Below are 27,482 nucleotides of genomic sequence, written 5' to 3'. Positions count from 1 at the left end.
AAGAACTTTTTAGTTTAGAAACAATTTGTGCTTTAGAGCAAACCAATTTCAAAGCAAATATGAGCAAAGCAGGTATAACAGTATCTGCTTTTTCCATACAAGCTCACAGCTGTTTGTTATATGTTAGAGGTATTTGAAGACCAATTCTTTAATGCTCAGCAATGAAAATGGACAATATGAAATATTTTTTCAAGTCATCTATAAATAAAATGTAGATTATCTACAGATTTACTCAAATCTGTTTTCAGAGAAAAAGAAACTAAAACAGAACAGACTTGAAAATCTGCAGATGTTATTCTTCATTTGCATTGTTTTCATTATGGTTTTCTGCAAGTCTTCTGTAAGCATATAACAATAACACAGAAAATAGCAAAGTTATAATCATGAACCTCAAGTCTTTTTCAAGCACAAAGAAAGCAAACAAAGAAAGCCTACCGAGTAAAATGAACGTCTTATTTCTACAGAAGCAGGTAAATAATATTAGAAGATAATTGAGAGCTATGGTGTCACACAGTGAAAATTAAATATATATATTAATAACTACAAGTTCTCTGCAAGAGGTACATTTCAGCTGAACAAGTAGTTTCATTTAGTGTTTTTTCTCCAAAATTCAGTTTACAGTAATTTAAAAGTAAATTTAAAAGTAAACCCAACTGCAACAATAGGTATCAAAGCAACTTTCAAAACTCCACAAAATATTTTCTTTTTTCTAACCTATCATCATTTTTGCTATAATGTTAGCTAACATTGAATTCTGTAAAAATAAAGAATGCAAACAAATTTAAACACTAACATTTAAAGACGATTAAACAACTGTTTACTGCAGACCTACAACTGTTTGAAATGTTCAAAGAATGTCCTATGTCAATGGAACATAAGCCAATCCTACATGCTGTAACATTGAAACAGTAATAAAAACCAATAAAGTTGCTCACATTCATAGAAAATTGAGAGAGAATTTTCCCAAAAGCACACGTCATAGCTCCACCTGATCTCAAACAGAAGCTGCACTGATTGAAGAACAAACAAACAAAAAAACCAAACCAAACAAAAAAAAGTTTGCCATTGCCAGAAGCAGACCGGGCACATGCAGTTAAGTGAGTTAAATGCCTTTAAAGTATAGACATTAAAATCAACCATACCCTCAGCTGAGAATTAGTTTATTCTATACTCCTCTGACTTCCATAGTTTTACTGCTCTATAACCCAGCTGTCATGCAGCTGACAACAGGCCCATTAACTCTGCCAAATGATGGCAATATAGTTCTAAATTGAAATGAAGTATCCTATTTTTCAAGAGAATTTCTCAATTTTCTACTCCAGTCAATTTAAAAACAATTATATTTTATATCTGCCCCAGATCTACCCTGCCCATATGTGGTCTTGCCCAGCAATTCACACAGCAACAGAGAGAGGAAAAAGACCCTACAGAAAACTGCAGAAACCAAAAAGGGGACAGTTTCCATTTTATAGTCAATCCCATCCAACCAAGCAAAAACTGAACAGGTTAGGAGGGATTCCTCTAATAATTCATCATGTGCCATTACGTGAATTAAATGCAAGTATTCCAAAGTGCTTGACAATATAGACAAAGTGACTAACTTGACAAAAATATCACAGGTACTTGTTTCAAGAACATGCCAACAGATGCTTAGAGCATGATGAAACCTCTACACAGAGCAAATCAGTTACTCTCCCTCCCAAAGAACACGTAACAAGCAAGCTAATGCGGGATAACGAAAAGTGGGTTTAGATACACAGAAGTTGAAGAGTAATTTAAAATTAGGGAACTGACTTCATATATTTTCTTCCTGTACCACAGTAAATCCTGTACTGCCATGAATTCACACTGTAGTGAAATTAAGTCAACTTCAAAATCAACTTCATGTTTAAACTCTGTTCTTCCTGCTCTGTCATTTCTGGTGATAAATAGTAGGAAATCAATGAGGAAACATCATTTGAAGTGAGCCATTCATCACGCACCGAAAAGGGTAAGTACCCCATAAATTGCAGCGATCCGTTTCCTATTAGCATCACACAACAGAAGGCAATATCATTTGCATTAACAATTTTTATGACCTCCATGTGTAGGGGATAAGGTTAGGAAATGGCTTATTTTTGTCAGCTATAAAGCATTCGTTGGGTGGGGAACGAGGAAAAATTTCAGAAGAATCAGAGTTATTGGTAAACTCATGTTGTTGGGGGTAACAATTAACAGGTCGCCAAACGATATTTCTCCTTCACACTTATGGAACTGGGAGACAGGCAGGTCACCAAAGTAATGTTACATATTTTAGAAGATTTCACAATCCATGGAACCTTATTATATTACAGGGTAGGTGAAGGACCAAAAAGTTTGCTATCATTGTCCATGACTGCTTCCTGATGAACAGCATTCTTCTACAATCTGGGGGATGGAATAACACTGAAAAAAGTAAAGGAGAATCCAAATTTTTTTGTCTGGTATTAGACCAGATAAAAATTCAAGCCTTAAATAAAATTAAAAAAAAAAAAGCAGCAAATTTTATGAAGGGAAGAACTGCACTTTTTCTTAACTCTGCTTCTCTGCCCCATCCTAACCTGCCTGACATTGTGCTTTCCCTACCAAAAATAGGCAGGACAGACACATTGGAAGAATAAAGAAAAATAAAATTTGGAAATTCTGGCACACCCTTTCACAGCTTGCCAACACCATATACAATAATGTAACTAAATACCAGCCTTGCAAGAAGAGTGAAGCTTTATACAAAAATAGGCTCCTCCTGGGGTGCTCAGTGCAGGGCTGGGTAAAGGAGGGGAGGGGGGGAAGAAAGGAAGAGATGGTTTTATTTCCAACTATTCCCTCAATTAATTACTTTATTTAACATAAAAAGGTTCTTAAATTCAATTTCATGTACCAAAGACTTACACTTTTAAGGTGATCTCAGCCTAAACCTGTAAGATTTTAAAGTCCAAACACCAAAACATCATCTCTTCTTGTGAAGCAAAAAAAAATAATGAAACATCTCATCTTGGTCTCAAAACTAAAAAACAAACAAACCAACCAACCCAAGAAGGGTAATCAGGTAACAGAACTAGTTTAAGGGATGGAAAATCAAATTAGATTAAATTAAATGTTTACGCATCTCCTATGACCCAAGGTCTAATGTGCAGACCACTGGTAAAATCCTCTGACCTCTATTATGCGCTAAGACAGCATAAAGGAATGTCGTCACTTCTGTTCCTTCTTCCTTCCATCCCATAAACACACAAAAAATTAACACTGAATATTTCCACAGAATTTGCTGCAGCACAAAATCTGTAAATTAGGATTTATTTATACAAGCTTTTTGAGCTTAGTTCTTCCTGAATTTGCACCTCACACAAGACAATGCAAATCACTCAACTTACAGGAGCCCAAGTCCTGTGGAAAGCCAGATTCAAAAACCTACACTCATTCCATCATGGCTAAACAGGAGCTGCAGATACGTTTACCAAGGAAGACCTAGATCCACGCACTTTCATGGTGGTGGTGGTAAAAAAATATGACAGTCTAGACACCGAGATATAAATTTTTCCTTAGCAATACCTGACATCTCTTATATACCATACAGAGATGAGCCCTTCTATTGTCACTCTTTGCAATTATTAAGCTACTTTCAACCTCCAGCAGCAGGATCAAATCAGCATTATTACAGTAATGTGACTGAGGGGATAGTTAGCCTCCCTCAGTGAAATACGTTTTACCCACATGAAAACTCACTAATCATATTTTTTAAATATTTCAAACCAGCTTTCACACAGTCCCTTCTTCTTTCTCAATGTAAAGTTACAAATTTTCACTTTTCTCACTGCAATAATTATTATTTCATAATAATAATAATATTAATTATTTAGGGGCCTGTTTGGCAGAGAACTGATTTTAGTCTCCTAACAGTATTATCAGGATCTTTTTCATTGAATTTAATATAATTACAAGCTCAGAATGAGATTTCAGCATGACTACGTTTTTCTTTCTTCTGTGCCAGCATCCTGCCATAACAAGGACAACAGAAGGGTAACACTACACAATTCAAACACATCTGTAGAATAATCCCCCTACAAAGGGAAATAAGCCAAGAAAATGCAATAGCAGTTATCTCCACTTATGGGACTATGTTTTGATACAAGCTTTTTTCTGCATGAAGGGAGGGAGTCCCCCACTCAGCTGACAGATGAGGCAGCAGCCCCAAATTCAGCCTTACAGGCAGAAAGCAGTAGGTATGTCTTTATAGAAGATTTTCCAGGGGCTTGCCAGTTTTCTTAAAACCTTGTACTGTGTCTCAGTTTCCAGCTGTGATTCCTGACCATCTTCCAGCACCTGGGGGACTCATTCCCAACTAGCCTGCTTCAGCAGATCCCTTTTCCCGGCATTCCTGCATTTTGGGGCATAGTTTGATTCCAGCCTCTGCCTCACTGCAGACCTCACGCTTTGATGCTCACTACAGAAACTTCCCATGTTCCGCTTCACAGCCTAGCATGTGCACTCTTGCCTTGCCCCTGAAATCAATGCATTTGTACTTCTTTTTGGTTCCTGACCTTGTTTTTTCTTGACCCAGACCATGACCTGCTTCTATTTCAGTATCAGCCTGACCCAGCCATCAAGTCAAACCTGCCCTAGCCACAACAGTGATCACAGAGTATCTGCAGACATATTTAAGACCCAGTTGTTGGGGCTTTTTTGTTGATTGTTTCCTTTAATGTAGACAAACAGAAGTCATGCAGCATTGCCAGTATTCCTGCAGCTCCCTGGCAGAGCTGCAGTGTTTAGTTCTCTCACATCTGCTCTGGAAACAGAAGTGGCACAGGTCTTTGGAGTCCCCTCCTCAGGTCATGAGGCTCCATGCAGACCTACATCAATGAGGCAAGAAATGTTCAGTCAGCAAATTTAAAAAAGATTTACTGACAAGCAGAAAAATGACAAAGTTAAAAACACCTTTTGGTTCCAGTTTAGGTGTTACCAAGAGACAAATTACAGTTGAAACATATTATTCTGATCTAACCCTCCAACCTCCTCTCCCTGTCCAAACCCACTGCTCTGTGCAGCTCTTCCACTAGCTAGTCCCAGTCTCCACACAGGATTCTCATCCCAGTCTTATTTTTGTCCCAGTTCATCTCCTCTCTGCTGTCATCCAAAGGCTCTTCATCAAACCACATCCCATGTTTGTACCTGAATTTGTCCAAACCACTTTGTTTCATCACCTTCTTCCCTTTACTTCAGCAGTTCTCAGGCTCCTTGCCAAAACGCTCTGTCATTACCCAGCTTTGCCTTCAACTGTCATCACTTCCATTTCTTATACTGACTCCTATACCCCTCCTCCTCTTCAAGCCAGTCTTGATTTCTTCTAGCACTTACTTCCTCTTTAGCTTCCCAGTCCTCAGACTCTTGTATGGCCAGCCCAATCTCCTTCCCTTCCATCCTACAGCCTTAAATCCAAGCTCCATTACCCTCCCCAGTTTCCTCATATTTTATCAGCATCTCCATATTTTCACCATGCGAGTCAAATAGCTTCCACCCTCACGTTGCCTAAATCCAGCAAGTGGAGTTATAGAAAAAACAGCCGCCTCAGTTTCGGTGCCTTGTAAGGGCCAAGGGTACAGCTGCAGGTACAAGTCCTGCTCGATCCCGTGCTGCCATTAACAGCAGCACAAGGGAGCAGCTCAACACCAGCAAGTTTTTGAACACAAGTAAACTGGGATTTTTGGCTTTTAACTTGGCTAGCTTTGGCTGACTTCTGAGGGGACAGCAAAAGATGCATACTCAAGATTAAGTCTATTCCTGCCAAGCCCAAAGTAATGAGAGTGCAAGAATGCAAAAAATAAAATAAAATAAAACAAAACAAAAAGGAAGAAAGAACAAGCAATGTTCATCTGTATTCTTGACGCCAAACATCGCCGACTACTTTGATTGAAATAAGAGGATGGGATAGTCCATAACAGCTGTTCAGCAAGCACAAGTTTCACACAAAAGACTGGAGTCTGGCAAAGCACTGGAACACTGAACTGTGTAACAGAAACTACTGGAAAATAGAAACAGATTATATTACCAGTCTCATCTGTCGTTATTAAAAAAAACAAAAAAGGAGAAACAAAAAAACCCTTTGCGCACCCCAAAAGTTCTCGCTGTCTCCTCTTGTTTCTAAAAATCACTCTTCTTTCATTTCCAATTTCAACCTTGGTAAGACTTTTAACCTTTATCGTTCCCCTACCTCCCTACACCCAAAAGGGCTAAAACAAGAACTTTAGGTTTACATTCAACCATTTCATAGATACATAGATATGACAAAGTTCATATGAATTTGCTATTACCATACACTGTCATTTGTAGCAAGTACTATGAATTTCATTACTCAAAGCCATTTGCTGAATAATTTCCAGTCTCTTTGAGACAAAGATTCTCATCATAAAGCAAGGAAAGTTCACCTTTTAGTAATAAATCAATGGTTTTTTTAAACGAATAAAATTAAGTTCTAGTATCACATACACCATAGCCACATCAGAAGGTCTCAGATTCTAAGGCAGCTTCAAACTAATCAGCTCTACATCAATGAAACTTTACAGTGTAAAAGAAAATAAAAAGATGGCCTCCACACTTAGTCTTGGCACTTAGGAAAATAAACTCACAAGCAAAAATTTAAGATGAAAAAGATTAGGTCATCTAATGACTCTTGTCTTCTCAGGCTATTGAGAAATTTCCTAATGCTGTATCTGCTCCAGCTGTGACTCAGCTTCATGATATACATGACCTGCACTCCTCCTCTCAAAATACTAGTTTAGTGTTTTACTAGTCCAGAAATGATCCAGTGCAGGAACTGAAAACGATGGTTTGCGAAGACCTACATGCTGCTTCATCGCTTCTCCATTCCTAATTTTTAATTAGAAGGGGTGGCTTATGGAAGTTCAGATTTCCAAAATTCCACCCTGTCCAGCACTTAGATGTAACATCAAGTACACATGGAAGAGCTGGTTTATGATCACAGTTCTTAGACATGCAGTTTTGAACAGCTAAGCTGGGGGAGAGAAGCTACAACACAAGGCCACACTTCCTATAGCTACAGTTTCCTCTAAATAAGTTATTTTTGAATAAACACCAAAACACGTGTTCATACACTGTCAGCCAAAGGTGGGTAAAGAACTTTGTTTAAAAGGCCTGCACTTAACTGAAGATGTCTTTATCCAATTTTGATAACATTTTTTATCTTTTGAAAATACACTACTGTCAACATTCATGTATTTTTCACCATACAAGGTGAGAACATACATGGCCTTGAAGTACAATACCACCAATTTTTTTCCTTCCATAAAGTCTAAACTACAGGTTAGAAGGAAAAGAAAGTTATTAAAAAAAGCACAAAATATGTTAATAAAAATGATTAACTTTTCTCTCTTAAACATAGTAATATTGCCAATCCAGTAGCACCTCACAGAAAAATAAAGCTAGGGAACCAGATGCTCTTGTTTTTCCACAGAAATATGAAAGAAAATTATCTGACAGCAAAACACACTAAAACTGGCATAGTATGAAAGTCAGACAGTTGCCTTGAATTTATCACCGCTCACAAAGCAAGGCAGATAAGTCAGTGAACTGACCCTTTAAGAACTGTCCAGTTCAGCAATTGTCATCGGTGTCCAGTGGCGTCAAAAAAAGTAGTCATGATCATGACCTTTGCATTTCTACAAACATTAGCTATTGTCATGAGGAAGACCTCTTTGGCCTCATAATTCACATGCTGTTAACAACCAGCAAGAACACAGCATGTTGTGTCAGTTACTAAATAATGTAAGAAAAATTGGATGTCACACATACCCTACTGCTCCTGTGCATAACCATGCACACTGAAGCAAAGTTAAGTGTCTTACATTTAAAAGTTTAGAAAGATCAAAATAAATCTATTTTTTGATATTCATGCTGCTTTATCGGACTGTATCATTACTACTGGCGGGGGCAAAATGAAGGATTATTTGTTTTGATTTTAGCCTAGTTTCTGAGGGAAATGGGGCTCATGTAATTGTGTTTTCTGTCAAATACCTTTTAAACTCACAGATCCATTCCATCCAAATAGACACAAATAGAGGTATCAAAGATACTCAGGGTTCCCAATTTTCATGAAGAAACCTAGCCAGGTAAGCAGGACATTTTAGTGTGTCCCAGCTGTGTTCCAGAAACACATTACAAAAAGAACCCATGAGAGAGACTGATCCTAATCACATCCCAAACACAGAAAAGTTGAGTTCATCAACCAAGCAATTCAAGTGTTTAGGAAACTAGGTTTCATTAGTTCTGGCACTCCTGGAATTGCTTTTAATACTTCATTTTATTACCTATAAAACCAACACGGTCCAAAAAAGAAAGCTGTACACAGCTTTTATCTGGCTCATTGCCTGCAGAAAACACATTGCAAGCAAAGAACAGAACTGGAATGCTTTCTGCAGCCCACCTCACCCAACCCAAAGACCCACACAATCAGTGAAGAATGAGAGGATGGTCAGAACAACCTAAAAACAGATATAGCATGTCAGACCACAAGCTTCATAGCCTAGTTCCCACAGTGACCAGTAGCAGATACTTAAGGGGGGGGGGGGGGGGGAGGAGAAGGACTTTCCTTAGGGATATTTATCCAAAATACTCTCCCAACCTCCGCCAATTCACAGCTCAGGGCTTATTTAACAGTAATAATGAATTTGTCCAGTTGGTTTAGAAGCCACCTCAGCTTTCAGCACCCATTGTGTCCTGAGCAAGGGGTTCCACAACTCACTTCACACGTGCAATTATCACCTTTTATTTGCATTCAGCATGGATCCTGCTAATTTCATTTGATGCTCCCCATTTCTTCTGCTGCAGAAGACATGAACAACTATTGCCTTCTGCCCCACATGCTTCTATGGACCTCAACTGTCTTTTTTCCAGGCTGAAGTCTAGTCAACTTAGCTGTTCCTTACAAAGTAGCTGCGCCACACCTTTGAGCATGCTTATCACGTCTCTCTGCATCTTTTCCAACTTTAGTATCTCTTATCGGAGAACATGGAGGATGGAGGGAAAAAAAACTGCACGTGACATTCAAGATGTAGATATACTAAGACTTGTGTGCATGGCAAAAATCATGTTTTCTCCTTTGTTCTCTTTTTTTCCTAGTAACTCTTAACATTTGTTCTGTTTTGTCTTTTTTCCAATCATTACGGACCATTAAGCTAGCACATTAATAGCACTCTCCATTACAACCACCAGACATTGTTTCTGAGCAATACCCATCCAGAGTATCTATATAAAATTGAAATATAAGCATACGTGTTTCAAGATACATACTGAGGAATTTCTGAAAGAAGGCACTGTATATCCCCTGTACTATTATCCCAGTCCATCAACGGGACAGAAAAGGAGTAGGACAATAGAGTTCAGCATTATCCTTACTCTTCTGTTATTATGGTATATGATTATGTCTCTTACAGTGCTGCACAAATAGGAGGAAGACCCTGCATGCGAAAGAGGGGTAAAGTCACAGGTCAACTTAAACTGACCAGAAATTCTGTTCATGGTAGTTGCGCAGATCAAGAACTATGACAAGCCTTTTGGTCCACCCAGCCTGAGATTTATTACAAATCAATGTTGTATTTAACTATTTAGTGTCTTTCATCTATCAGAAAATGTTCACTAGGTAACAGGTTTTATTAGAGATATTTCAGTACAAAAGAGGATTAAGTTATCAGAGTAAGTCAAATTGAGAGCGAGAGCGCGCAAGCGAGAGAGCGCGCGAGCGAGAGAAAGCGAGAGAGAGATCTTTAAGGAAAGAACTGAGTAATTGGCTTAAAACTCTTATTCAGGAAGAAAAAAATTATGAGGAACAAAGATGACGTGAGAATAATTTGCCTGTCTGCCCAGTTCCTGAGATACTTACCAGTAAGAAACTGAGATTAAAAAAACTAGTCTGACAGGTTTTGAACAATCTGGAAGTAAATTACACTTTTCATATGTGTATAATCATATAGGCACATGTAGCTCTATACTGACCAGTCAGCCATAAAAGATCACAGAAGCAGCAGATTGCACAGTGTGTCAAAACCAGAAGATAAGGTGGATTTTTCTTCTCCCTTCTCCTGAAGGTTGGCAAAGATCAGTGAAATTAAACACGGCCCAAGGCAATTGTTAAAAGCAGTTTGGCCATTAAAGTCATGTCATCTGGTGACCCAACTGACCTACATTAAACCCAGGCTAAAGGGCAATGTCATCTTTCTTTTCCTTTAGATAGCATGACTTTGCATCTTCAGCACAGATGGAAGACAACCCCTTTAGCCTTCTGGTTTTCACTGTATCCCTTGCTACAAACCCAAGTTAGCTGCAGCCAATCTTTGGTACTCATTTGGCCTTTGTTTCAAACTACTATAGCACTACTCAGCTGAACAACAGCAAGTGTCCTCCCTTAAGGATATTCAACCAATATGTATCTAACTAGAGGCTGTAGCACTCCATATACTTAATAATTAGAAAGATTCATGCGCTAATGCAAATAATACAAGAATTAGGCCCAATTACTGTTAAGATACATGCAGTTTGGACAGTCTGAACAAATGAGAGATGTTTTAATCTACTGTTCTATTAAAGCACTAAATGTCAAGGAAGGGGGTACTCAAAGAATAATTTACCTTAGATTTGCAGCATGGCCTACAATATCTCCACCCAGATTTGAGAACTGCTACATAGATAGTATTAGCCCTCTTTTGTTAATTTTCCTAAAATTTTAATATTTTACAAAGAACATTCACAATCCACAGAACTGCTGTTCCACAGATAATAAGGTGGGTCATTCCAACTATCTAATCCACTTCAGCATTATTAGGTAGAAGATCCAATACCATCACTTGCAGAATTGTAACAGGAGCAATACCCTCCAATCACACTTTGCTATGCAACTGTCCTGTACACATCTTACAAATTAAGAATTCAAGTGATCTCAAAGAGAAGCATGTACACCACCTGGTTCAGTGAAGACAAACATAATGGAGAGTAGGATTTTGATCTTGTTGAACCCATACAGAAAACTGCCTTTTATTTTGGAAGATCTGCATTTCATTAGATCCCTGTTGCTTTATTCTTAGAATTACAGAATAATTGAGGCAAGAACAGAAGAAGCAAGGTCAGCTGTGAGATCAGATAGGGTTGCTTAGAGGTTTGTCCACTGGGTCTTGAAAACCTCCAAGGACGGAGACTGCCCAACATCTGGGCAACCTGTGCCCCTGCTTGACAGTACTCAGGGTGAACAGCAAACCTGCTTCCCAGTCTGTCCTGCTACAAGTGCTGTGTGCGGAAATTCTGTAAAGGCAGTACAGTCAGTTTATAGAAAGGAAAGAAGACGAGAAAAAAAAGAAGAGGTTTGTACTGTTTATCATAAACCCCTCGTTTACGCACTGCTTTTGAGGAGAAACCCCAGTCTTATTCAGTCACTGCTTCTGACAGCAAATGGTGTTCAGCACAGAGTGCTTCAAAAACATACAAAGCAGGAAAACTTTTGGAGCACCAAAAGGCTCTTGAAACTCTTCCCCCCCCCCCGCCATGTAGCATCCTCCCATCAAAGGGATACCAAAAACTCAAAAGAATATTCTTACATTTCATTTCATCTTTGATACATGTGTGCTGCAAGACGCAATACTCACTCACATTGCAAGAGTTTTCTTGTTTGTCAACAAAAGACATTTTGAAGAGCTGCCAGTGTGCCAGAAACAAAGTTTATAGCTTGAACCTGCAATGCCTGTGCTTCTTCATTAGTAGTCTTTGTCACAATGGGCATAAATTGCTAGGCTGCCTAACTGCTCAGGCTAACAGCCTTTTCTCAAGTGAGCAGTTCTTCTGAAGCATCGTAAACCTGACCTTACTAGAATTTAGATGGTTTTGTTCAGTTTCAGATTATGTAATTTATAATCCATATGCTTCATAGTGTGCTATTTCTTTAAAAGTTATACATCTGCTAAAGGTTATTGTTTAAATCAGGAACACACAAAAGATTTCAACAATTAAATCATCTTACTGTTCTTACTCATAATTTCAATCTTCACAACCTTCTGAAAAATCTGCAGAAAACCATACAACATCTAAGACTGCAAACAGCTAAAATTCAACTCAAAGTTTAATATTGGACAAATTTGTTTCAAAACAGAGAGCGTCTTACAGAAATCACAACATGAAGGATTTGTATGCAAGCGGAAAATGTAACAAGTTATTTCTGGGCCACATGACAGCACATAGACTACACATGAAAAATTTGTATTAAGAATCAAGATATACTGCAAAAAAGGTCTTTAGAACAGTACATGGAGTCCTATACTGAAAGGAGACTTTGAAAAGGATAGTTATTTTGGAATTACCTGAATGTTACTACAAAAGGCTTTTGCTTTTAGTAGTCAAACTATGTAGAAAAAAAGTCAAAAATAATTCAAAAGAGTTGGCATTTGAACTACAACTGCTATTGTGTGGTGTTTAGCCATGTCTGGATCTTATTGAAGTAAATATATTCTACTCCAGTGAAGGGTAATACCATATTTTTGAAAGATCTAGAGGTGTGTAAGAAATAAATCCTTAGACTCCTATTTAAAAAATAGCAGCATTCAAACTTTTTCCAGTTAAAAAAATTTTTTAACAAAAAAGAAATTTAAAGTTGCAAAATTCTCAAATTCCTTGTCAAAGCTGGCACCCTTAATTATATATCTCTAAACAGATACATACACATATTACACTTATATATTTCTAAAAATATACACATATGAAGCACCTAGTAGAATCCATGTTATAGTGAAAAAACATACATGTAACGCTTCATGTCAAAGGATAAGCTTTTAAATTAACATACTTCAGTTTGCTGAAAATAATTTTCAAGAGAAAGTTTCAGATTAGATAGATTTTATTCTTAAGAATATCGAGAGAGATGTTTTCAGAAGGAATTTAAAATAAAATCTAGAACTTTGGTGGAAAAACAGGATTCCACATGGACTGGTCAAGTAATTCCTACACATATTCAAAACTCCCCCACATCTACAGAAAGTAGGACGATTTTTCTTCAACTATCTGGTATAATTACACAATTATAGCAATCGCTTAACAAAAACAACTTTCATTCACTTTAAAGCTTCCTAAACTAAGCTTTTGGAACATTTGTTATGACCAGACCAACTAAATCAAAGACTTTAATGTAGTGCATTTGCTTTAGGTTAAGTTCCACTAGAAAGACTGTGTGCAAATACACTACATGAGTCTACAGACTGGTGATTTTTCAAAAATTGTTTTCCCTTAATTTTTCTTCAAGTCTTCTTCAGAAAATTAGGAGACTAACAAGGCTGAAATGGAATGAACAGCAGATCATGCTCTTTAGCTAGATGCACTTAAGACCCTGTATTAAATATGCTGGTATTTAATTTATTATGATCATCATAAACAGAAATGAGAATCATGTCTTTTAAGAGCCACTCCTGGAATATTTGCTGGTACTACCTGATTTAATATGGAATGAAATCAAAAGCTGAAGGTTAGCTCAGAAGAAAAGAAAAAACCTCCAAAACACACAGACAGACATGTTTTCTTTTTTTAAAGCAACACCAGTTTTCAGAATAACTACCCTTTTTCTTCCCCCCCTCCAAGGCAACCAGCTGAAAAGCCTGTTAATCTGTGTGATTGTTCAGAAATTCAGCAATGAAAATCTTGAAGAGAATGTTTGCTCATTTTTTAAACACGAGAGAGAGGTATTCTAGAGCTAGAACAGGCCACAGCAAAGAGAAAGTGAAGAATTTTATGTTCAGGATTTCCTTCTTGTGAAATAAGACAAGACACACTTCTTGTGGAATTCTGCAATTTAGTGTTATGCTGCTGAAATACATATTACTGAAGCTCATTTGGTGCCTGCAAAGTACTTTAAAATACTCACCACATACAGAACACTGGTCTTTTGTAACATACCAATTTTCCTTGCCCCTTTTTGAGACTAAATATTGCATTTGTCAGGATGGTACTGTCACACACGCTTTAAACCTCAGGCAGATTTCTAGATAAAGGAAAGTTCTTCCATTTAACTGCATACAAGATTTGCTGTGAATTTATGCTAAGCTCAATAGGGTTTCTGTTACTGTTTGGTTTATTCAGACTATAACATCCACATAATAAATAGATGTTCTCTCCTGTGTTTGAAGAGTGTTTGCATAACAAGGCCCAACGGCAGCACTGCTGTACTGACAACTAGCGTAAGTAAACATGTCTGTTCCGGCTCTGGGCAATTACGTTTTCTCCAAAAAGTAAAGTTGTGTGCTTTTCATAAAAGCTAGTGAAATCTCCTAACATAATAACACTTCAGTTTCTGTAAATGGCAGACTGAAGCGTAACAAGTAAAATCCCCAGCCTAAATGCACCTCTTCACCCCAAACAAAAGCACAAGAACAGTAAGAAAGGACCCTACACGCCCCAGTGGCAGCCGTGCTGCAGGCACGGCAAGACAGCAGTAAAACTGTCCTGAGCACCCTAAAACATGGGACAGCAGCAGAATATCAATGTGCTGCAAGGGGGTCTGATTAAACTCACACTTTAGCCTCGGCCATGCAACCAGTTTACCTTTCACTTACCAACTTACTCTCTAAGAGCTCCAAACAGGATAATACAGAAGTAAAAATCCAGAATGACAGAAGAATAAGGAGTTTTAACTGCTCGGTTTGTCTGTTTATTTTCATGAATCATTTACTCTATACATTTGCGTTTTACTCCTAAATTTGCTTTTCTTTTGATTCTTTCTCCCATTCCCTGTTTTTTCCCAACAAACGAAGCAAAAATTTTTTGTCAGTTTAACTTAAATTGGATACACTCACAGTTCACCTACTCCTGCATTTTTTAACTATGAGTTCTCTATGATGACTAATTTAATGAAGATTAGTTTCATTTCTCTCTGCTGCTAGGCATCTTCTTTCTGTGATAGCTATTACAAACTGTTCGGTGAACCTGTATTTCCTAGATGTGAAACACACAAGTATCTGCCTCCACTGGACGTGCTGATCTAAGCCGGGAGCCTTAAGTACCCACTCCAGACAGGGTAAGAAACAACTGCTAATTCAAGTGCCATTACAGTCCTGTGCTTCTGGTTCTGCAGTTCTCCACCTATTTCCTCTGCTCTCTACTGTTAAAAATAAAAGACTTGTTTAAGGAAACAAAACAAAGATGTAGAATTGAAGAAAAAATGATTTGAAAATCCATTTTTGCACAAGACTTATTCCTGACTTTTAGGTCAGGGAGTGGAAGGGCAATGGAGGACAACAGGTTTTCTTTCACAGAATGCAAGCACCCCTTGAGGTCCACGTAAGTGCTACGAGGTTACATTTGGAAAGATGGAGCATCCACAAAGCACCAAGACATCCTATCCACTCCCTCATGGGGAGGTGTCCTCCAGCCTTTTCTGAGGGATTCTGCACACTGGATGTAGGGGGATATCCATCCCTTCTCCCACAAGGAATTAAGGTATTTCGTACAGAATGGAAGAATTCTGCTGGGGGATTATTACAGTCTCCTTCCACATTCACTTTTAATGACTATTCTGAGTTTGTAAAAGAGTAATATGAATAACAATAAAGCAAAAACAACAACCAACCAAACCCTCCCCCCCTCCACATTTTTGTGGCCCCCTCTGCATCCAAGTTCTTACTCATAATCTTAACACTTTGGTGACTTTCTTTTTTTCCCTCTCTCCAATGAAGGAATTTACAAGCTCTCCGAGTAAATTTACAACTGCCACATGTTAAATACTAGTATCTTTGGGTCTCAAAAGCTTGACAAGGTATAAAGCCGCCACCCATCTCCTTTTATCTTCCCTGTCTTCATAAAGCTCACAGGAAATTAAAATAACAGAGTCTCTGCAAGTGTGACAATAGGTTTAAACAAGTTTAATTCAGGAACACAGAAGTTAAGATTTTAATGAACAATTTTAATTCCGTGGCACATAGAAATAAGGTATGCAGCTCATGAAAGAAAATACTACCATGCACTATATATACACCTCTAAATGAGATGGAAAGAAGATTACCATTCCTTCTGGAATCTCACAGAAGTGTACGTTTTTCCCATATTTCCTCACACAGGTTTTTGTATTTGCCAGAAAGATTTAATTCTTATTATAAATATCTTATTACAAAGAGAGAAAGTCTAGTCATCATTTGTTCACAGACATTTTGATGTCAAATCACACCTTCATCCAGGCAATGTAAAAACCACACGTGTAGAACTATTAAGGAAATGACCTAATCAAATTAAAAGCTGCCCTACAAACACCTTAAAAATGATAATTTGCGAGAGATGAGAAGGTGAGAGCACCTTCTGTCCTTCGTCGCAGGGAATAATTCAGTCTGCATTCTGCTTCACCCCGCTGCTGTCAGCCACCCATCTGTCACCTCCCTTTTTCTGGGGTAATCTGCTCTGTACTTAGGTGTATCTGCACACCAGCCTGCTAAAACTTGTCTACCTCAAGAGAGTTACCCCTTGTTGATAATGGGGGTAGTGACTGGCATAACTAAACATGGTTAACTGCTTGCCTAGCTAAGGACAAACCTGTCAGCAGCATTTGCGAAACTGTAATAAAACAGTATTCAACAGGGCCTCCACAGCTTATGCTTCCAAATAAACTACATTCTGCAGCAAATAAGCAATGAGAATGTTGCCTGCATGTAACGAACCCTTATAAATAATGTAATCTAAAGGATCACATTACAGGCATCTCACCCACAAGTAGCCCCTGTATATGGGTTTGTCCAGTACTGGGCTCTCTAATATACGTCAACTGATTCATTTCAAGGACACAGAATCTTCCCCAGACTGATAGGATTCTTCTCAAATAAACAATATTTAATTTATATCAAGCATAAAAGATTCATTACATACACTTTAGCAGCATCATCCATTTCAGAATGTACATAACAGCAAGCTTTAAAGCAGCTGCCATGACTGAGGCTGCAGCAAGGAAAGCTACAAAAAAATTCCACCCCAAACTCAGTCCCAAACCCACTCACAGAAACTCTAACATTTGAAGGTGATTAATCTGATGCAGCTTTATTATGAAGAGACAGGAGACAGGCAAATGAAAAATGCTTTTTCAGTCACAGGAAAAACATAACCTGTACTTAGAAATTGCTTATTGGATTATCTACATATGCCAGATTCAACTTCAGAATAAGAAATTTAGTTTGAAAAGTGATTTTATTTTACAGAAACTTAGTTTAAACATGGACTTTCATGCAAAAGTGCTACTGCTAGCTGCAGAATTAGAGATGAGCACTGGCTTCATATATTAAAAAATAATAAGCAGTTTGTTTGTTAAGTGAAAAGATACAACAAACTCAGTTACCAGCAATGAGAAAGGTCAGAAATGTGAATGGTTTAATAGGTATGAAGCAATAATTTGTAACTTGCAACAGCTTTAACAACAGCTTTAAACTTTCCCCATCCTCTTCAAACTGTTCACACCATCTTTTTGGCAACATCAGCCATAAGCAGCTCTACAGCAAGGTGCTAACAAACTTTGCTTTTTGAAGAGCTTTTAAACTGCACCAGGAGAATAGCAAAAAAATAGTTGGGAGGAAAGGAGAGTGGAGGACAGGAAGAAAGGAACCACATGGTGGGGGGGAAGAAAAAAATTTAAACTTATTCGTTTTTACAAAACAGCAATTATGTGAACTACGTGATAAACACCTGACAGCACTAGCTCACTGTACATTAAGAGAGTGCAATAAATTCTGAATTTTTTTTAATTAAAGCTTGTATGTACAATGAGAAGAATATCACATAATTATACAATTAAAACTATGCCATAACTGACACAGTGGGAAATAGCTAACGGGGAGAGTTCAAACTTTCTTCCATACGTCATGATCTGAGCGTGTAATCTTAAACATACAGCACTGAAATTTTCTAAAGCACTTTATAAGCACTGGTTAAGATCTACAGCTCTCCTTCCAAATAGATATCTGAGCATTATCCATGCTTTACAGAAGGAAAATTGAATCACAAAATGTTTAAAATTACTTACCTAATTACATCAAGCTGTTTTATGGGTTGACTAAAAGTCTTCACTACTACTTGCAGGAATTAACATTTGTACCAATTTTTAAAATATAGCTCTCCTAACATAGATACAGAAGATTACTGTTGGCTTCTAAGAAGTTTGTACATTGCTGCAGCAGTTACCAAATCAATAGAGAGCGCCTTTTGCTTGGAGATACATTTACAAGTCTGACCATTTCCTCCACGATCCAGCCTTCTAGGGAAAATGTGAACAGAAGTGTTTCTGCTTGAAATAAATGGACGCAAAAGAGCATCAATTGGGCACGTTTGACTACAAGAGTTTGGCATGCAGTTAAATTTTTCAGGAAAAGTCTTTTCCTATTTGTCCCTGGATACTTTCTTTTTACAGTATGACTTCACAGATGTAGTAATGAAAACATCACATGGCTTAACAGACTCAGGTAACTGTCTTAGATGTATAATAATCACAGGAACAAAACTCCAATGCAAATCTGAACCTAAGTTTCTTCAAGACGATTCTGTTACTTGGAGATGGTAGTTTACATGTGGTATTCTTAACATCTGTATTCAAAGAGTCCTGTAGGGAACATGCCTTAAAAAGCATTTTTCCTATGCCTAAAGCCCATACCGTAGGTGTGACATTTTGTATGCAGCCTCTGAAAAGTAGCACTGAAAATTTAAAGGGGGGGGGGAGTAATTGATTCATTACATCTATTTCTACTATATTTCTTTTTGTATTTTTTGGTCCCCATTTCAAAAGGCATTGTTTAAATTGCCCTAATCTGCAAACAGCAACAATAAGTGTAGCAAATACTTGACAATGAAGATGTAAAGCCTCTGAAAACCTGTTACCTTAGTAACCATGGGAATGCAGGAGAATAAGAATACACAGACTGTCGGGACATCATTTTGGATTCCACAGGGTTTGGGTTGAAATACAGTCAGCTTTCATTAGCTTTTTGTTTTTCCCAGTGGGTCCTTGGACTTTGAAACAAAACCTGAATGACAGCTATGAGCTATTCCAGCCTCACTCCTGATTAGCCACACCAAACAAAACAGCTGTCTTCAGTGTGAACCCCCCTACCATTTGCACCCAACAAGCCTTGAAACAAACATTATTTATGTTCTTTGCCCCTCTAGATATCACTAATATACTGCATTCCGAAAAGAAGAGCAATAAAAGAGCCACTTTCCTGGGACTTAACAGATAATTCATTTTAAACAAGCCCACTGCAAGGAAGAAGCCAACATATCCACCCAGGACTTTTTTTTTTTTAAACCTCACAAACACTTTATTTATGGGCCTTTGTGGGGGTGCTAATTCAGCACACACATTAAGAAGAATTTAGCTGCTTATTTAAGTAACAACATACTCCCATTTTACTCTTGGACAGGGAAAAAGACAAACAGAAAAAAAGAAGAACTGAGATCCAAGTCATCCGTTCCACCCCCGCCTCCAGATCTGTTTGGGAATTTGTACTCAAGACAGACTAGAACAAAGATCTTCCAATTGCCAGCTTTAGTCACCTCAATTCCAAGACGATCCTTGTGTTCTTTGCTGTTATCTAACCACTTAGGAAAAAAAAAAAAAAAAACTGAAAAAAAGCAACAGGTGAGGATTTTTGAAAAATGAGCAAGAAACTCAACCATATAGATTATGCTAGACCAGTCCCTAGAACACCTGAATGCTTCTTGAACTTTATACATATAGTTGTATACACACAGTTTCCTCCCCCTTCAGTGAAAAACAAGCATGTTCAGAAAACTACTGATAAACTCAGCTGAGCGTTCTGGAATCCCACACAAATTACACATACCCAAGTGCTCTATAACCATCCAAAACATCTGCCTATTAATCAAAACTAAGTTTTCTTTACAAGCCAGGTCAACTTGTTAGATACAAAGACAAAGCATAGTAGTGTTGGAGGGCAAGAAAAAGAGGGGAGGGAAAAGGAAGAAACATTTTTATTCAGTGAGGGGAAAAAAGTAGAAACAATGACCTGCTTGGTCATCACATGATGAAAACTCTTGCATCAAAAAACCTGGAAAGCAACAGTAGTTCAAAAAGAGACACTGGTCTTGCATCTCCTTACATATTCCTCAATTCTCTTCCAACTGATAAGGTATTTCTTTCATTGAAAGAGACTGCCATTTCAATACACCGATACAAACATGAGCTAGTGCTTCTATTTATTTAGTCTTCTGCAGTCATTTACAGCCATCCACACAAATATAAAGCACTACTACACAGCAGCAACACCTATTTTACATGCAGTAGTCCAGATTTTTTTACACTACTTTGTATGAATGTTAGGATCATGCTAAAGTTTATTAATAAACAATGAAGTTACACCCTCAAAACCTACTTCAGCAGTTCATCTGATCATATGGCAAAACAGCAGTACTTCTTCAGACAGCTCTAACTTCTGGATAAAAACAAAATGAGTATTTAAATTAAATCCAATAAGTCATTATGTATGGAAGAATACCTCTTTCGCGTTTTCCATTCCCACTTTTTGTGGATATAGAAAGGAATTGCTAGTCCCTTCTCCCAAATGCAATCAGGTGTCAAGAAACAGGCCCATCACTACAGTGGTGTGCATATTAGTAACAAAAGTGAGCCAGCAGATTATAAAGGAGCACATTTGATCCAGCCACATGCAAGAAGGAGACCGTCTCAGGTTTGAGATACTAGTTTACGACTCAGAAGTTCAGTTTTCAGATGAATTAGTCCCTCTCCTTTTTTGGTGACTCAATTCTCTGACTGTAAAAGAGGAAAAATAAGAATCACAAAAATATTTTATTTTAGAAGAAAAGGATTTCAGAAGAAACTGCAAGTTTTGATAAATCTAAGAAAGCTTCCTAAAATATTTAGATGACTTTCCTTAGCTTACAAAGCATTTTCAGAAGCATATGATTAAAACCAGTTATAAGTTTGCATAGTCACCAGAAATTCTATTTTTTTTTCCCAAGTTTCCCTCTAATCATGTGTTGCTTCATATCTTAAGACTGTTTTCCCACACATTGTTTCTACGTGGCTTGCCACAGCCTCGATTGCCTCCCCAAATGGGATTCACCTACCTGACACTGGTTGGCCAGCCCCTTGAAAGGATTCCTCCAGCAAGGAGGGAAGTAGATTCTCTCCTGGCACTACCTATACCTATAGTGATTCTGTGGTGATGAAGCATAAATGAAACCAACGTTAAATTACACCAGTTAATTTCATCTAACCCCCATAAAGCGTCTCTACGGATCACTCTCCCCAATTTTAAAAAGTAAAAAAGTGACTAAAGCAGCAGTCACAGGCAGTCCCAGAAAACATCACCTTCCACAGAGCCGGCTGCTGACTACTAAGCAGTTCCACCATGCACAGCTATCACCCAAGAGGCACGTTAGATGACCCAAAAGACTTTACAGTAGAGCTGATCATAGGCACTGCTCTCCCACAGGGCACTTTAAAGAAGCAAAAAATAAAGCATGCTTCCAGAAGCGGTCTAAGTGGATCAGCTCAGTAGCTACGTCAATACAAAGCAAAGATGAGACAAAGCACAACTCACTAGGCCCACGGTTGAGAGCTCTTCTGAAGTCGAGCGTTGCCTGGCGGATAGCCACCAATGCAGAAGAGGGCTATGATGGACGACCAAGTAGTTGGCAACATCTCTCTGTTGAGTACATATGTTTTTCTTTCCAAAATTAAGCTTCAGCAGAAAGCCACTTGTCAGAGACAATGGCTCCCTCTAAACCTTTTGTTGTTGTTGTTGTTGTTGTTGTTATTTCCTCTCTGGAAAGACTGTTGCTGGTAGTGACAGCTACAGCTTCCCAGAAGAAGGGGAAGTTGCCACTTTCACCTCTGATGCATGTGGCTGGGGCAGCGAGGAGGAGGATAGCAGCTTTTTCCCCTCTCACAGCAGAAAGTCATTGCTAACTACAATCTCCAAACTCTCTCCTGCAAACCACAAACAGGCATTTTCATCACAAGAGAGAAAGATTTCTCAAACTGGTATTAAGGACAGCCTTACCACCACCAGCTCCGTAGATGGAGGCTGAGTCAGCCTTCTACCTACTTTCCTTTCTAAAATTACTGCCCTCCCACATGTAAGGTGCACCATAGTCACTGTGCCTTCTAAGTGGTGGACGTGTAGCTGCTCCTGTCTGGTGACAGAGGACACATCAGGCTGGTTTTACTGGGAGAAGTGTGGTACAACACAGCCCAAGAAAGAATGAAGACAGGTACAGGCATGTATTCTGACTGCCCTATCATCTTCAGAGGCCAATGCCTCAATTGCTCACCTCAGATGCTGGAAAGACTGGGCTTTTTGTCTGTTCCCTACTATTTGAGCTATTCAGCTTAGTAACACTTCTTTTAAGGGAACAGCAAAAATCTAGACTAAAATAACCTCATTGCTTTCTCTATGCCAACCACAAAGTAGTGTTCCGGACATTTAGGACAGAATTTTCAAGCCTGAAATAAATTTCCAAAGTTCTTTAATTTTCTTCCTCCCAGAAATTCAGTTGGGGGTGGGGAGGAAAGGATCATTTTCCAAACCAATTCAGAACTGTTTCTTCACTGTGATTTTTTAAACACCCCCCTCCAACCTAGCTTGAACTAGTTCTATAAATGTTTTTCAGTTTCAGTGGAATTTCAAGACAGTATGAAAATACATGGAAGGCATGTAGGTGGTACTTAACCCTGTCTAACATAAAGAAGGCCAAAAAGCAGCACATATGCATGTTCAATTTTTACAGAAGCAATGCCTGTACATGCATCCAGCTAACCCAGAGTAAGACTGCTCTGACAGAAACTGCATATTTATAAACACCTCAATACTTTTGCCATTAATGTTTTTTCTTTAAAAAAAAAAAAAAAGAAAAAGAAAAAGAAAAAGAAAAAGCTACACAGGACCGATCACTTTTACCACCATATATTTCAATGTACCAGCCTAGCTTTGTGTGTCACTATATATCAAATTGGATGAGGGAACTGATCCATGTAAAAAGTAACTTGGAAGAAGTTGTTCTTCACCTGGGTCAGTTCCTCTGTCAGATCACTGCGTAAGTAATACAAACAGCAACAAAAGAGAGGGAGAAGCTGGGACCAGGCATGGAAACGGGCAACTAACAGCAAGGACGTTAGTTAGCTAATTCAGCTGACGAACATCTAACCATGGGCTCATTTATGTGGTTTGATTCTAACCTTTCCTATTAAATCAAATAGCAGGTTTTAACTACTTCATGGGACTTTAAAAAAAGAAAGAAAGAAACCTACAAAATACCTTAGCCAACATCCACTAAATCAGTGGGCAGTAGGCACCTTGTTACCAGCCTCAAGAAGAGCCAAATCTGACATATATCCAGCACCACATTGAAAAGCTGAAGACTGCATCTCTTCTACATGTGAAAGGCAACCTGGAGAACACATGAGAAAAAGAGAAGGAGAAAGGGAAATGAACTTTTCCAACACCTTCTCACTCTGTGAAGTGACTTTTGGGAATTACCTACAAATTTCATCTACTGAGTGATAAGTAGGCTAAACTTAAATAAGCAAAGACCTGTAAGATGCCAAGAATATTTGTACTAAAGCTCTTTCCTTCTCACCCCTCCCCTGTAGCACAGCCTCACTGAACTACTCCAGGACAGAGTTTCACAGTCTGAAGGAAATACAGTGAGCATCAACACACGGAGGGAGTTCACTCTATTTCTGCAGATATTACCTGTCTTCTCTGAACATACATCCCTTACTTTTTCCTCAGTGGCTACTTGGAACTATGAACCTCCTCTGTGAATGCTAAAATTCAGGGCAGGGAAGGAAATGGTGTGGAAATGCTTAACAAGTAATGCTAGCTACAGAGAACATGCACATGTTTGCATACACATGCACCTTGTCCCCTGCATGCATAAAATTAACAGAAAAATATAGGCTTTTGCAATATAAATAGGGAGAATGACTTAAAAATAATCTAATCAGAATTCACATCTATCCAGCACACTACCCCTAAACAAGTAACAGGAGGTACTCAAACAAAGAATGATTTTCTGACAATTAAGCAAGAATAGCAAATATTCCATTTGCAATTAAGAATCTGGGTTTTGTTTTCAGAGAGTGGGGAATTCTTCAATAGTGACTTCAATTAACCTCTGTTCATGCCCCCCACCACCAAAAGGCTTACATGTCCAAAACCATGGCTGCTTTTCCCTAACCACTTCAGACTACTAAAAGGTATTACTTCCTATTTAAATAAATGTTTCAATTAAATTTATTGCACTCTTCTTCTGTTCTGATGTGCATTCCACAAGAGGAAAAAAACACCACAACACAGATAAATATAAAACAGCAAAACTACTGGTAGTGGCCTCAGAACCAAAAAAAAAACCCTCAAATATATATAATTTTTTAAATGAATAGGTCTGTTCTGTGGTTGACACACACCCACCTGCTGATTCAGTGCAATGTCACCAACAGTATTCTTATCTGTAAAGGGTAACAATCAATTGTTTGACAGAAACAAAGGACAGCTCAACAGGAAATCAACCAGCTCGGGACAGATGGTCACTGAATCAAGTTTCACCCCTCCCCTCTCCAAAAACAGGCTTAAGAGGCATTTTCTGTTACTAAGCAACAGCCCAAAGGAAGGCATAAATCTTTTTCTGTGTGTTATTCCCCTCCTCCCCTACACACATACATTTCAATTCACTAAGGCAGTATGCTTGTATTTTTATTTTTTAAATAACAGATTCTATGTTTATTCTGTTAAATGACAACAAATTTCTGTAAGCCAACTACCCCGTTTACCTTTTTTCAGCAACTAGATTGCTCACTGTAACCATAGCATTTAAGAACTACCATGAAGGTAGCATACAAGTACTAGCATAATGTTAGTTAATAACCACTCTGTGTTCAACCAAGGTTCATTACAGGCCTCAGCAGAGACTCCTGTGCCCAGAATTCCTGTCAATTGTTTTATATAAAACTAACACGACCTTGATCACACCCTGACAAAAGAATTTTTCTCTTTTTAGAAAGTCATCATAAAACTTTGCATCTTTCAGAGACCTCCTTTAACCCATAAAAATCCATAAAATGTAATGCAAAAAATCTGCAACAATTGTTATCTTCAGTGTAGCGTATCAAACTGTACTTTCAAATAATTTGAATATTCTGATTTTTCTAATGCATCAACCACACTCAGTAAGAAGCAGCTATTTGGAGGAATGGATGAGTAGGAGAGGTAATCAACATTTATTTTTCTGCACAGCCAGAGAAGGGAAAAAAAGAGGGGATGGAGGGGGAGAAGGAGACCCAATGCGTCTTTTTGTGAAGAGAATAGAAGGAGGAGGGGAATAGAGAGACAGAGCGTAAAGAACATTGGCTCTGAAATTCAGATTAGGATCGAGACAAACTGGTTTGTTTGACCCCATATCATACAAACTGGTAACAGGAAGGCTAGAAGAAATGTAGTTAAATTTAGCCATACAAAAAGTAATCTGCAATAAAAAAAAGGTTTAGTTACGACCCTCACAAAAACTAAACGGGGAAGAAAAAGTCTCACTTTGGCAACAAACTGGGTAATCATCCTTTAAAAGTGTGGAGCCCGGATTACCACTGACACGTACTTAGACTACTAAAACATATGGTCAAATAAAAAAAGAGAGGAGGTAAGGGGGGAAGGGAAAGGCTGTGCCAGCATGCGGTCTTCAAATGCTTTATTTACTCCCTCATCAACTACTGCTTGCTTTAACTAACTGAAGACCCTCTGCTAGACACAGTCTAAGTTTATTTTCGCTAGGTATTTTATATAACCATTCAACACCAACATGGACACTAGGTAGCCCCATTTGCACGGGTAAACAGAGCCACAGCTGTGTGCAGCTCCGCAGACAAAGGGCCTTGGACTTTACAATCCATTTCACTACACAACGCTATCGCTCGAGTCAGCGCGCTAGCTTGCCAAATGCTGCAACCAGAGCTCGCCTGGAAACTGGAGACACAGACATTTAGCTTCCATTCAAATTAAACAGAAGGTTTGAAGACAAAAGCCAAATTAATAACCGTTGGTATTTAGGCCAAGACAAGAAGTTGGTCTGCTATGCCAAAGGCTTAGCTAGTGATAGCAGAATGAAACACAGCAAATCAGGGTCTTGACAGGAGACCTGAATTAAGGACTCTCTAGACTCAGCAATGGAACATCATTACTACTGTAATACAGTGCTTTAAGAACCTCTCAGAATCAACACCAATCTCGTTTTACAGATAGGGAAACTGAGGAACAGAGAAGCCACTTGTCTTCTATCAGTAGCAGAATTAGAAAGCAAAACCAGATCTTCTGCAGTCCCAAGCCCACATCTTATTATCAAAGCCACCCTGAGCATTCAAATGAAAACAAGTTATTTGTTTAAATTCATGGCAAACATCAACGTTTTTTACAGCTGAAGTTATTTTTGTTGCCTCTTTACAGTTTGGTTAGAGCCTTGTAACTGAAATCCACTTGTTTTACTGATACTATTCTCTCTGATCAGGTAGGCAACGCTCATTATCCTAGAGTTATTCAGGAACGTATACATCAGTTTTTCTAATGCATACAGAATCTGGCTAAACAAGACACGAAAACTAGTTTTTCTCCAATGCATGTTAGTAATTTGTCTAAAACATGTTAAATAAATTATTGACTGTGATGGTTTTGTTTCTTTCAAACATCAGCGTACATGGTTTGAAATACATCATTGTAATAGAAGCCCCATACCCTTTATGGGCTGGTATGTAATCCACCATATGAAATAACATCATGTTATAGTTTTACATGAGCATTTATCAGAGTTTTTGAATGTAAGAGGGAAAGCCCTCTTCTAAGATGTATGTCCTTTACACAGCACTGCTATGATAAGTGAGACATAATCATATAAAAAGGGAAGGAAAGGTTTTTCTCCCTCTGCAGTGTGCCCTAGTGCTTTTCTCCTCAGTACCAAGGGCAACAGTGACCAATAAAACTTCAGGATTCCCAGGCCAAGGCAGGCTCTCCAGATGCATCTTATGCTTTTTGGTTGAAATGTGAAGGGAAATAAGTTTACCTCAAATCTAACTCTGAAGCAAAACTCTGAGGAGCCTGCTTTCCAGTATCTTTTTCTAACAAAATTTAAACACATTTTCTTCAGATTCCCTAGCTCTCGGGTTGCTAGTTTAGAACTCTAGGTTTTCTAACTTAACCTAAAGTTTTTTTGTTTAGCTTGACTCTTTACCTTGAACTAAGACATTCTTCAGGGAAATAAACCTTAAATCTGTAGTTGATCCAAACAAACCTTCATCTTTTTTGCCATAGACCATATTATCAGCTGGCCATGTTCCGAACACAAAAACATCCCTCAGGTACACCTCTGGCCTGTTCTGGTCAGATGTATTACTCTTAAACTGAAGTTGCAAAAATATGTTTCCTCTGACAGAATTA

General features: G+C 38.3%; 1 protein-coding gene across 10 annotated transcripts in view; it reads right to left on the bottom strand.

Moving 5' to 3' along the window:
- Positions 1–27,482, bottom strand: part of GREB1L (GREB1 like retinoic acid receptor coactivator) — a 145,878-nt gene that overhangs the window by 107,342 nt on the left and 11,054 nt on the right. Inside the window, exon 2 of one of the 10 annotated variants that reach the window (XM_064507279.1) lies at positions 23,319–23,451. The exons of the other annotated variants lie outside the window; for them this stretch is intronic. The gene's annotated coding sequence lies outside the window, so the exon portion shown is untranslated. The remainder of the gene's footprint in view (positions 1–23,318; positions 23,452–27,482) is intronic. 10 annotated transcript variants of the gene reach the window in all.

Source organism: Dromaius novaehollandiae, chromosome 2, assembly GCF_036370855.1.
Source record: "Dromaius novaehollandiae isolate bDroNov1 chromosome 2, bDroNov1.hap1, whole genome shotgun sequence".
Taxonomy (NCBI): Eukaryota; Metazoa; Chordata; class Aves; order Casuariiformes; family Dromaiidae; genus Dromaius; species Dromaius novaehollandiae.
This window is presented reverse-complemented; position numbering and strand designations above follow the sequence as displayed.